This window comes from Branchiostoma floridae, chromosome 19, assembly GCF_000003815.2.
Source record: "Branchiostoma floridae strain S238N-H82 chromosome 19, Bfl_VNyyK, whole genome shotgun sequence".
In the NCBI taxonomy this organism is placed as follows: Eukaryota; Metazoa; Chordata; class Leptocardii; order Amphioxiformes; family Branchiostomatidae; genus Branchiostoma; species Branchiostoma floridae.
The window spans coordinates 14,410,745-14,423,344 of NC_049997.1; positions in this window are offsets into that span (position 1 = coordinate 14,410,745).

Consider the following 12,600-nt stretch of genomic DNA (forward strand, 5'->3'; position numbering starts at 1 on the left):
TTGATGGCTCGGCAACCATAACGTGCCAGGCAGACCGCACGTGGACTGACAGCGCTCCGAGTTGTCCGCGTAAGAACCAATTTATTCCCAGCCTTGTTGAAAATACTTGAAAAGTTTTTTTTCTTTTTGAATTGAAGCGACCTATTTATGTATCGCCTCGTCAGGTTGGCACATTACTACATGTCGTGTTTCTTGGTTCTTTATAGACAGGCAATATGGCGCCTCACAGTTATCTTCTATGAGGGGGATACAGGCTTAGTCATATTTGGTACCACATCCAAGCCCATGCAATGTTGCCTACTAGTGAAAGGTCAGTATAGTCCTGAGGAAGGTACTAAAGGGATTATAGAAAGTATTTGGTATTTGTTGTATTGACAAAACCATACTGTGAAGTTATCCGTCCAGCAATGCACTTTCAAGCATGTGGTACTGTATTTTATAGCCGTACAGTGCCCACTGCTAGCAGCTCCTGACAATGGTGGAAAGTCTGGCGGGAATTACTACCAGGACGTGTTGACGTTCTGGTGCGATCCTGGATACGAGCTGGTTGGACCTTCCAGCATGACCTGCCAAGCTGACAGAACATGGAGTGATAACATCCCAACCTGCGCACGTATGAGAGAAAGTTTATGTCTACTGAAACAGATGGACCTTCAGTGGCTAAGGATTATCATTAGCTACATACTTAGAAAAAAGACAGAAATACTATTAACTGAGACTACAGCTGATTAAAAAAGCTACCCTTATCTCCGAATTTCCAATTTTGTTTTGTTCTATTTGGAACAATTTTCCTTTGTCAAGTAATTTATCAAAGATGTGCTATTGAATAAGAATGTCTCAAATTTTTACCATCATGTATTTTTATTTTGCTATTTTTGTTTTATACATTATGAAATACTACCTTGTTTCATTACCTTCGGTGCAAATTGTATTTTGATTTACAATCATATTTCATTTTTCCTTTGACCTCTCCCGCTCCATTTTCTGAGTTAACGTTATCAAGTTTTCTATTAATCAAATAGATATTTTGTTGTATAAATCAGAGCATAATTGATGTATCTTATTTTACATTGGCTCGTGGCTATCACTTTGATTTTGAATTTGCCTTATCTTTGCTCAAGGCTATAATGTTTGTATATTTCTCTTGTTATATTTTGTATCATTTCAATCTTGACACCAGGAAGAATAGTGCTAGTGATGTATCAACAATGGAGATCCGAATCAACCAACAGCAAACCAAACCCTAATTACACCGTAGGATACAGAAGATAACTATAATCTGTAATGACAGACAAGTATATTCCTGGAAGTAATGTAATTATCATAATAGAAGGATATTCCTTTAGTTCACATCTATTTGATTTCCGGCACCAGGCGTGCAGTGCCCAGCGTTGCAGTCTCCTACAAATGGTGGCTCGAGTGGCAGCAACTACTACCAGGACGTGATGAGCTTCACCTGTGACTCGGGTTACGAACTTGATGGCTCGGCAGCCATAACGTGCCAGGCAGACCGCACGTGGACTGACAGCGCTCCAAGTTGTCCGCGTAAGAATCGATAATTTATTTTCAGCCTTGTTGAAGATACTTGGAAAGCCTTTCCTTTGTTAAAATTGATTTATCCAATTAGTTATCGTTGAATCGTTTCATCAGATTGGTATATCACAAGATGACGTGAATAGTTATAGACAGGCAATACCAATTCCCAGCCAACGTTTCTATTGCCCCTCAGAGTTATCTTCTATGAGGGTGATACAAGCTTAGTCATGTTTGGTACCACATCCTTGCCAATACAATGTTGCCTATCAGTGAAAGTTAGGTCAGTATAGCCGTGAGGAAGATACCAAAGTGATTATAGAAAGTATTTGGTATTGGTTGTATTGACAAAACCATACTGTGAAGTTATCCGTCCAGCAATGCACTTTCAAGCATGTCGTACTTCATGTTTCAGCCGTACAGTGCCCACTGCTAGCAGCTCCTGACAATGGTGAAAAGTCTGGCGAGAATTACTACCAGGACGTGTTGACGTTCTGGTGTGATCCTGGATACGAGCTTGTTGGAGTTCCCAGCTTGACCTGCCAAGCAGACAGAACATGGACTGGAAACGTCCCAACATGCACACGTAGGACTGAAGCATTTTGTCTAAAATAATCCGTAAGAGATAACTACATAATCAAGTCAATGATGAAAATATTTGAATGTCGAAGTCATTTTCCCTTGTGAAAGACGATATTGTTTATCAGGTACACAAGTTTTAAATGTAACCATGTTGAATGTGGGGTATCAGAACTCTTGACTGTATGAGAGTCTATTAAAATGACTTTGTGCCTATAATGTAAGGTAAATGTAGATAATAGCAATGTAAACAGCATTAGATATATTTGTAATTGTGCAGTCTGATAAAAAATTATTTTCCAGATGCTGTTTTGTCACGAATAAAGCTTTTCATGATATGTATCCCAGGTGTGCAGTGCCCAGTGCTGTCGTCTCCTGTAAATGGCATTTCCAGTGGCTCCAACTTCTACCAGGACGTGGTGACGTCCACATGTGACCTAGGTTATGATCTGGTCGGAGATACCAGTTCTACTTGTCAGGCAGACCGAACCTGGAGCAGTAACGCCCCATCATGCAATGGTACGGTGTTGACCAATAGATAATGATTAATCCAGCTTTAAGAATGTCCAATAGTCTAAAAAAGAATCATGTGAAAGCGAAAAAGGTTACGAATCGGCTTTTGAAAACAGCATTTTTGATCATCACATAAAATTTCGTGCAAAATGTCTTTAATCAAGCTTAACCTGAAGAAACTTGAAGTCTTTCCTTCAAGCTTTTTCTATAATATTGGAGTCTCAACTTTTTACTTCAAGGCCAATAGGACAACACAGTCCCCTTAAAAATCACTATACTGATAAAAAACTCTGTTTTCAATAGTATTTTACATACAGTAACGCGTATATCCTTTTTTTTGCCGTTGATGTGCAGACATTGATGAATGTTCAGCTACAAATGGAGGCTGTGACCATGTATGTACCAACACAATGGGCAGCTTCCAGTGTTCCTGTGTGACTGGGTTCACCTTAAACGTTAACAGCTACTCTTGTAATGGTAAGGGAATCTAGACGAAACTTTCCATTTTTGCGACATAATTCATAAATATATATATAATTAAAGATTTAGGGAGCTTTGGTTGCTTTTCAGATCAGCTAATTTCTGCTGGATTATTTTAGACTTGAATGTAATTTTATATTTGTTTTGAAATAACGTCTGCAACGTTTAGGTGAACAGATACTCGATTTAACTATAAGGAACTTTCATGCGTTTTTTTCGCTTGCATAATGCAGACATTGATGAATGTTCCGATGGAAATGCCGGCTGTCATCAGAACTGTAACAACATCATTGGGAGCTACACGTGCTCATGTGTAACTGGCTATAGATTAAACAGCGATGGTCGCACTTGTGATGGTGGGAATATCTTATATTAAATAGAAATTAAAAGTATAATCGAGATAAGATACATGCCCATTTGTCAATTTACATGTTTGGGTATGTTCCTTTGCCTGCAACTGAGAAGTGTGTTTGCTTTGTCCTATGCCTGATGATTAGCTCATCACCATTATCAAGTCTTGTCCACTTCCGTCTGTCTGCATCCAGTGCAGTAATAGCGTCAGGGCTCAGGTCACCCTCCACATCCCCCAATACGTTCTGTGTGTAGGTCAGATAGTTCATCTTCTGACGACCTGGGCGTCGTTTACCGTGGGTTGGGACAAAGACGGCATATGCCCTGAGTGGCTCCTTTACAGGCGTTATGAGGGCGTGTCCAATAAAGCGCAATTGACGCTGTCTGACGTTGCAGATGAGAAGCTGTCACTCTTATATCTGGCTTCTGTTTACACGATGAAGGCGCTTAATGTTCAACATGATTCTGTAACAGGATATGTCAAATGAGTTTATCTTACTCTCCATGTCGGGCGACAGTACCCAGGATTCACATCCGTATAAAAGCACTGATTTGCAGCTACGTGTTAGATGCAAACATAATACATATGTATCTCCGGATCCATGTCTTTGCAAATGCAGATGTGAACGAATGCTCGGCTGCCAACGGTGGTTGTGCCCAGACCTGTACAAACACCATCAGTAGCTTCTACTGTTCCTGTGGGCCTGGCTATAATTTGAACGCCAATGGATTTTTCTGCGACGGTGAACTTATCTTATACGCTTTTGTAAAGAACGCATGTAGATAAACTTGCCAATGATTTCAGGTTTATAGATTAAAGGGTTAAAGACCATAATGAAAGACAGAGACGCTTCGAGAAGCAGCCTGATATGATGATGATAATCGTACAGGAGAAAAAATGTTGATGATTTTTTTCCTCCATAATCTTCTTTCTTGCTAATCAAAAATAAGTTTGGATAATGGTAACGATATTATTCTTGCTCATTCTTGTCGTAAGTGCAGGGTCAGTGCATATTAATTTTCTTTACCTAACTGTAGACAATAAAATCCATCACTTGTTTTGATGCAGACGTTAACGAATGCTCCAATGTAAATGGTGGTTGTGATCAAACTTGCACCAACCTTATCGGGAGTTTCCAGTGCTCCTGCCAAAATGGGTATAGTCTGGATAGCGACGAATTTACCTGTAACGGTAAGAATGCATATTTCTTATTCGGGATTTTTGGGAGGGCAATTATGATATTGTCCTTTGTGCGAGTGGGCATCTTTCCATTTATTATATATTGCATTTTTAACGTTATATTGCATTTCCTTAAATCAGAATATGCCTTTAGAAAAGTCATATTGTTCATTATGTACGGATAAATTTTGTTTCACCGTGAGGGGATACATTCACTTAACTTGGGTCTTATTGACCCTCATAAGATGCTTTTCAAGTCTGTGATTGAAGACCAATGAGCTCCTAGGTCGTTCAACCAAGATGGCCGTTAACACAAAGCAACCTGCAAAAGTATAGTTAATCTATGTTGTAAGGGGATTGAGTCTATCAATTATGTTATTTTGATGCAAAGCAAAATTTCATATAGTGAAAAAGTCAGACACCATGCTTTTTTTGGTCATCAAACTTACATTTGGCATATCTGGTTCAATTTTCTGATGCAGACGTGGATGAATGTTCCTCTTCAAACGGTGGCTGTGAGCAGACTTGTACAAACGACATCGGGAGTTTCCAGTGTTTCTGTGCGACTGGTTACAGCTTGAATGGCAATGGTTTTACTTGTGATGGTAAGCATCTCCGCTTTGATACGTGTATTTTATATTATATTGTTTTATATACTATATTGTTTTATACGTAATAATGTGTTATACTTTACAAGGTTACGATAAGCCATGCTATGTTATGTTATATTTTATCATGTTATGCTTTATTATCTGGCATTTTGCTTTGTTACGTTACGTTACTTAGTTTTGTATCATGCTATTAATAAATGATATGCTATCAGCATTTTCATCCAAGGTAAAGTCTAACTACCGTGTAACAATTTATACTACAATAAGCGTGCCCAGTTTAAACAGATGACGAAGATTTTTAGATATACCCAGCTGTTTATGTCTTCCACTTTCCCACTGTTTTCCAACATATAGATGTGGATGAATGTGGTTCTACTAATGGCGGCTGTGGGCAGACTTGCACGAACAACATCGGGAGTTTTCAGTGCTCCTGCTCCGCCGGGTATAGACTAAGCAGCGATGGATTTGCTTGTGATGGTAAGTTTAACAAGATCATTGTATATATTTATATAAACATACACAGAATGTTGCTTGTAACTATATTTTGGCGACAACTCCGCGGCTAGCCTGATGGTATAGTATCATGTACTGTATGCGGGAATTCTAGGAATCGAATAGGAATGTCCTCGGAATGTCCGAGCGTGAGCGTTTTATTTTACAAAACCCAATGTTGTTCACCAATGGATTGATATGGGACATTCTATGGCTGTTAAGTAACTCCAGAATCTCTGCAAGCATTTGATTCGAAAAAATAGCTAATTGTTTTCTAAATTATACAGACGTGAATGAGTGCGACACTGCTAACGGCGGCTGTGGCCAAAACTGCAGCAACTCCGTTGGAAGTTTCCAGTGTTCATGTGGAATTGGCTACACCTTGAATGGTGATAGGTTATCCTGTGATGGTGAGGAATCATGAATTTATTTTTTGAAAAAGTCTTTAATACATTGTAAAAAACGCCACATTAGCACAGTTCTGTATATTTATCAAATGTTTATTTATCATTGCTGTTTATGCCTATTTCTTTAGATGTCAACGAATGCCACACAGCAAATGGCGGATGTGAGCAGATGTGTAACAACACCGATGGGAGTTTTCAGTGCGTCTGCGGCAGTGGTTATGTATTGCATGAAGACAGTTTCACGTGTGATGGTATGTAACGCGACGTATCCTCGGTTTGCTACATTTACAGTTTGTCCTACTGCTAGCTCCTTTTCATTCCTGTTAGTCCAATATGGTATGAATTATTTATGTCCTGGTATGACCGTTCGTATATTCTTTTGTTATTAGACTATAAAGAAAACAACTTGAAGGCAGGTGTAAAGGTCGGGAATAAGTAGGAGTTAATGTACGTCAAAAAGCAATTACTCAAACAATTGGATATGATTTCGAAAGTTTCCAAAATCATATCCAGTTACGTTGCTTGAGTAACTGCTTTTTGGCGTGTCTTATTACCTGGATGTCTAACCTTGATTGACGTAGAAGTAAATGTCTTTAAAATTGCTCGCTGTTCACCACTCTTCCTTGTTCTTGTTTTTGGTCCATGGCCTGCAACCTCCCTATGAGGAATAAATACCTAGGATACAGTGATCATCACAATTTAAAAGAAATGTGTTATTTTCTTTTTCTTTACAGACATACTTGAATGTGATACTGCAAATGGTGGCTGTGCACAAACTTGCAACAACACCATCGGTAGTTTTAAGTGCTTCTGTGGAACTGGATACATTCTGAATATGGACGGATTTGCCTGTGATGGTATGGTTTCTGCAATAGCTCTTGTATTTCATGAAAATAAAAATTCCCATATCATCTCTATCATAACGTCATATCGTATCATGCCAGTTCATACTAGCATTGTATTTCATTAACGCGTTCTATTTCCTCCTTAGATGTTGATGAATGTGAGACAGCAAACGGAGGCTGTGGGCAGTTCTGCACTAATACCGTCGGTAGTTTCAGCTGCTCCTGTTCAACTGGGTACACCCTACGTACGGACCGGCTAGCTTGCGACGGTAAGGGCTTACAAATTACCTAAAGGACAGTTAGGATGATAATTACGTGACGAAATGGTGTCTCATCGAAGTGGTACAAATTTGGCTGTAGACAAACACTATTCTTACTAGTTATTTATTGTTTGGACCTACTCTTGCGTTTCTTCATACTGGTACATGTATGTGTTATGGTTTTCTTAATCAAACAGGCAGAACTGGTGGTACATTTTTCAATTAACATTTGATTAGGAGTACCAGAAATGGACGCTCTATATCAAATGATATGCGTAGTAATTTCAGATATAATGCTAATAAACATCATTCTGTCTCTGAATGCTTCGTCCTACAGGGTTTGATCCCGTGTCACATCTGACATGTTTGTCTACGACAACAACGTCCATCTCTATCAGCTGGACCAAACCAGTTGCTGACATTACGGGTCACAATGTCATGTACATCCCTATTTCCGGTATGTTTGTCAGGGGCTTTCTTATCGACATCGATATATTACTGCTTTATGGAAAATTCAGGTAAATCTTTCACTATACTACAAAATTCAGGTAAATCTTTCACAATACTACAAAACAGAACGGCAAGGGTGGTGCTACAACGTAGGCAACGGGACATCAGCATTGTGAACCTCCACCAAACTCTCAACTGGAAATACCTGGCTGATAGGAGATTTGAGCACACGTGCATTATGGTTTTCAAATGTCTGACAGGCTTGGCACCAACATACCTATCCGCCACATTTCAGCACAACTCTCGTATCCATACTTACAACACTAGGCAGACCACTAAGCTACACCCACCAAGCTACACCACCACATGTGGACAAAAAACAATTGCATACACTGGCACTAGCCAGTACAACAAACTAGCAGATAACATAAGAAACATCACAACACTAAAAGGCTTTAAAACAGCTCTGAAGAACACATGTATATCTGACCTCAAGTAATATTGGAACTTAGTATGGAAAAGCACCTTTGTCTCTGATGTGCCTTACTGTTTTAATTTTTTTTTGTTTGTTCAATCTTTACATATGATTTACTATCCATACTTTGTAAATTTCAGTTTCATTAATTTTCGATTTACACATGATTTGATATATGATTTGACCTCTGACCTCCACTCCATCTCTTGACATATTGATTTTGACCTTGGAACGTTTTCGACATGAGTATGGACACTGATTATGTTTTGACGCACCGGTTTTATGTTTTCTGTACTGTATGTTGTCCCTGGATGTTCAAAGTTTGACTGATTGTAACCACGTTTATTGTCCTGTATTTATTATTTTATATGTATGTTTGATGGGCCCCCTTGGAAATCAACTATGCACTGTTGTAGGGGCTACCCATCTGTTTCAAGATGAAATAAATAAATAAATAAACTATGCATGGATTTTTGTGTGCTGCATTATGGAAAATTGTGGTAAAATTATCACTTTTCATGTTTTTCCATATGTGCCTGCGTGGCCCGCAGAATATATTAAGAACCGCTTGATGGACTGTAATGATTCGTGGGTATATATGTGTTGTTCATCTGACGGTCCTCCTCGACTTTGGGCCTCCTGTTGGCCAACCTTGGTACTGCAACAGTCCTTTTGTTTTTTGTCCACGCGTGTTAGGTGGAATATCTTTTTCGCTTTTGCATTGGTCAACTATTGGTAAGGGCCTTTCTTTTAGAATTGTTCATGATATATCCATAAGTTTGCTAGCCAGTCCGTATAGCAGCAAATTTTTTTTCAGGATTTTACCAGCCCTCATTGATGACATCGTTCCGGAGTCGTAACGACACGAATGCTACAATATCCGGCTTGTTCAGCGGAGTCCAGTACTCTCTCACCGTTCTTACCTTTGGGCTATGGAACGACAGCGCTAACATCAGCGTAGAGTGTATAACTGGTGAATAGACTTTAATTAAGAACAAGGAATAGTAAACTAGCATTTTTAAATGTTTCATTGCTAGGCCTATCTGGTCTAAAATGTGTTGCTAATAAAAATGCCTTGAAAGTGATGCAGCAATCGATACGCCATGTAATGAACTTCTGATAACTCAAGAACCTATTGTATCCATTACAAAAGTCAGCAAACAGCGGCATTTTTTTCTTATAGTATATTCTTCTTTCAACTGCAGGTTTGCCACCTCCTACAAACTTCACCTTCAGCCACGTCACCGAGAGTTCGGTCATTGTTCAATGTCTAAAGCCTGTTGGGGCCTTGGTGGTTGCCTACAGGGCGTGGCTAACAGACATGGAAACAGGGCAGACAGTTTCTGCACAGTATCTCCCTGGCTCAGCAACTTGGACAACCTTTACTTCTCTAACTCCTGCTACAAAGTACGTGGCTGCAATAACATGCATCAGTCCCACCATCGAGGGACCGCAAGCAAGTGTAATAATCATCACAGGTGAAATTCAATATCATATTCGTGGGCCTAAAGGCGTGCATGACGTGAAATCAGTATTCTCTTTAGAACACTAGATGTATTTACGATTGCTGCATTTAAAACACATTTTCATCACTGATCAAAAAAATTCAAATTGGTAATCTCTGTGAGCAAACGAACAAATCGTCAAGAAGAGCAAATGCTACACACAGCGAAGCTGCATTGCACCACTGCTACCAGTGCAGCTATTTGTCAAAAATGCTTTATCTCTCTTGAAGATTACTTTTGAATCTTAATAAAGCATTATAGCATATTCTAACGTTGCCTTCATACTGCAGACACCGATCCTCCAAAGCAGCTGTTAGTGGAAGACATTGGGTACAACAGCCTGGCTCTGTCCTGGACCCCACCGGTTGCTAAGCTGTCAGAATATAAACTGGCGTACAGCAGAGCTGAGCAAAATAGGAAACGGCGATCTCTCAGATCTGTCACCCTTCCTGGTAACGCCGGTAACTATTGGCTACAAGGACTTGTCCCTGCCACAAAATATACCGTCAGCTTGACGGCGGTCAGTCGGTTTGGGCGGAGTAGCGCAATCAACGCAACGGTTATCACAGGTACGATTGTGTTTTGAATTTGAAGACCTTACGATAGTCTCTCATATTGAGCTTAAAGTTTATCCTGTCTATAATGTTTCCATGTTGAATTAAAGATAAATTAAGAACAAAGAATATGTTAACGCCATAAATCATGGTTATGTTTTCTTAGTATTCTTCTCATGATTTCACGACTCAGATAATATCTTTCATCCGAACATGATAATCTCAAGCTTTCCATAAAATTACATCATGTCTTCTTTAAAAAGACTCAGTTTCATCATTCATTACTCCCCGGTAATAAGGTTCTTTGCACACAAAAGGAAAATACAGACTGGCTCTGATTTCTTCTTCACGTCAGTGCCCTGAATCTTGGAGAAGATTATTATGAAAAGATGATTTGAATTGCTAACTAAAGTAGAACCAGCAAGTATTGCCGTCGAGAAATTAGCACAATAATTATTGAAAAGTTAGCAATGAAATTGTTATTGGTTTTGTACTAAAAGCTGGGATATCCAACTCATTGAAACTATTCACTGCAGCACTTCTTCTTTTTTGCCATGTAAAGGTGCGGATCCACCCTTTGATTTCAAAGTCGACAATGTTTCCTCCACTTGGATGCATGTGGTATGGACGCCACCTGTCGCAGCTGTTGTCTCCTATGATCTCACGGTTACTGATGCTACGAGCGAGGAAAAGATACATTTCAGGTAATCTACCATCATATAATATAGATAGAAAGTAATTTTTATTTCCACAATCATATCCAGTTGCGTTAGTAACTTCTCTTTGAAGTCATATTTGTCTTCATATTTTTAGATTCAGTCAAACTGAAAATTTGACATTAGTCTGATATTATATCCAACTAACTATGATGATTAAAAACATCATATTGTATGCACTTAGCTGATCGGGTCAATGTGTTATCTTTCTATCCAATAATTCTAAATCGAAGACATACTGATATCATAGATGGGAAACAATTGAGAGACTCTTTTACAGTTCACCGAAGAAAGTCGCGGATTTTGTCTGAAGTGTACAAATTTGGTAGAGCTGGTAGAGACCATGTCAAGTTGTTTGAATTATTCTGTATAAAGTATTGTGTACCTGGATGCCAAAGTGCATCATTGCTGGTTTAGAAGTACTGGTACTTTAAGTAATCATTGTTGGTTTTGACGTTTTTATGTACTACTACTTCTAAACCAACAATAATTCAGTCAACGGGATGTCAACATCTTAACTTCCGTTACAGCATACCCCCGGACTCTACCTACTTCAACGTAACAGAACTTTTCCCAATAACGAAGTACATCATCCGGATTGAAGCCGTCAGCATGTACGGACGTAGTGTCGAAACTGTGAGCTTTGGTAGCACCGGTATGTTAACAACCTACTTAATGAAACATTTTTTGCATATTTCATGGCCTTATTCAAATCCAAACTGGGCAAAGTCCCTATCTACAAAGCATTCTAGCAATGATGTATTTCACAATACTCTGAATTGTTTACTATCAGATTATGAATGCCATCAGATTATGAATGCTTAATGATACTCTGTTATAGTTTTTGATTGTTTATTTGTTTGTTTTTTGTTTGTTTTCAGTTGACATAAAAGATTTGCCGAGTACCACAAACGCCATGATAAAAACGACAGCCACCCCGGAACTGAATATTAGGACCAACACGTTTTGGCTCGAAGACTTCGCCACTGCTCCTAAAATAGAAGGTGGCAATAAGTTACTTGCTTTGTTTAAATAGATGGCTTCCTTTACTGAATGACAGTGACACACATGGATCTTGGCTTCTATGAAAATATTATAATTGCGTGTTTGTTATTATTACAGACACCACAGCAAAGCCAGCAACATTTGGGTTGAAGAACATGCTGACCTCAACGGCCGCTACAACAAGTAAACAAGGTTTTGCCTTATACGAGGGGGGTTCAATAAGTTCTTTGCCTCACCAAGAAATAACAAGCACAACTCAGATTTTCAGGCACAACTTCATAGTATGAAGTCTTTTATCAATATCCTCCAAATTACAAATCATTGGAGTCATTACTTTCCAGGCATTCGTTTTTTCTAAATTAGAAGGTAAGTGGGGAGAAAAAGAAGGGTGAAGTGTGATCAGACAATTTGACCTCACACCTCAGGTTGCAGATCAATTGTCCACCTTTTTTTTTCGTTATCCCTTACCTAACGTTACTGGGTGTCGCCTGCAACATGATGATCACAATAATTTGAATTTTGGTACACATTTATATAAGACTTTATACATGTACGTGGGGTTATCAATAAGTCCCCGACTTTACCGAGAAAAAACAGCACAGCTCAGATTTCCAACCATAGATGTCAAATATAAAGTCTTATAA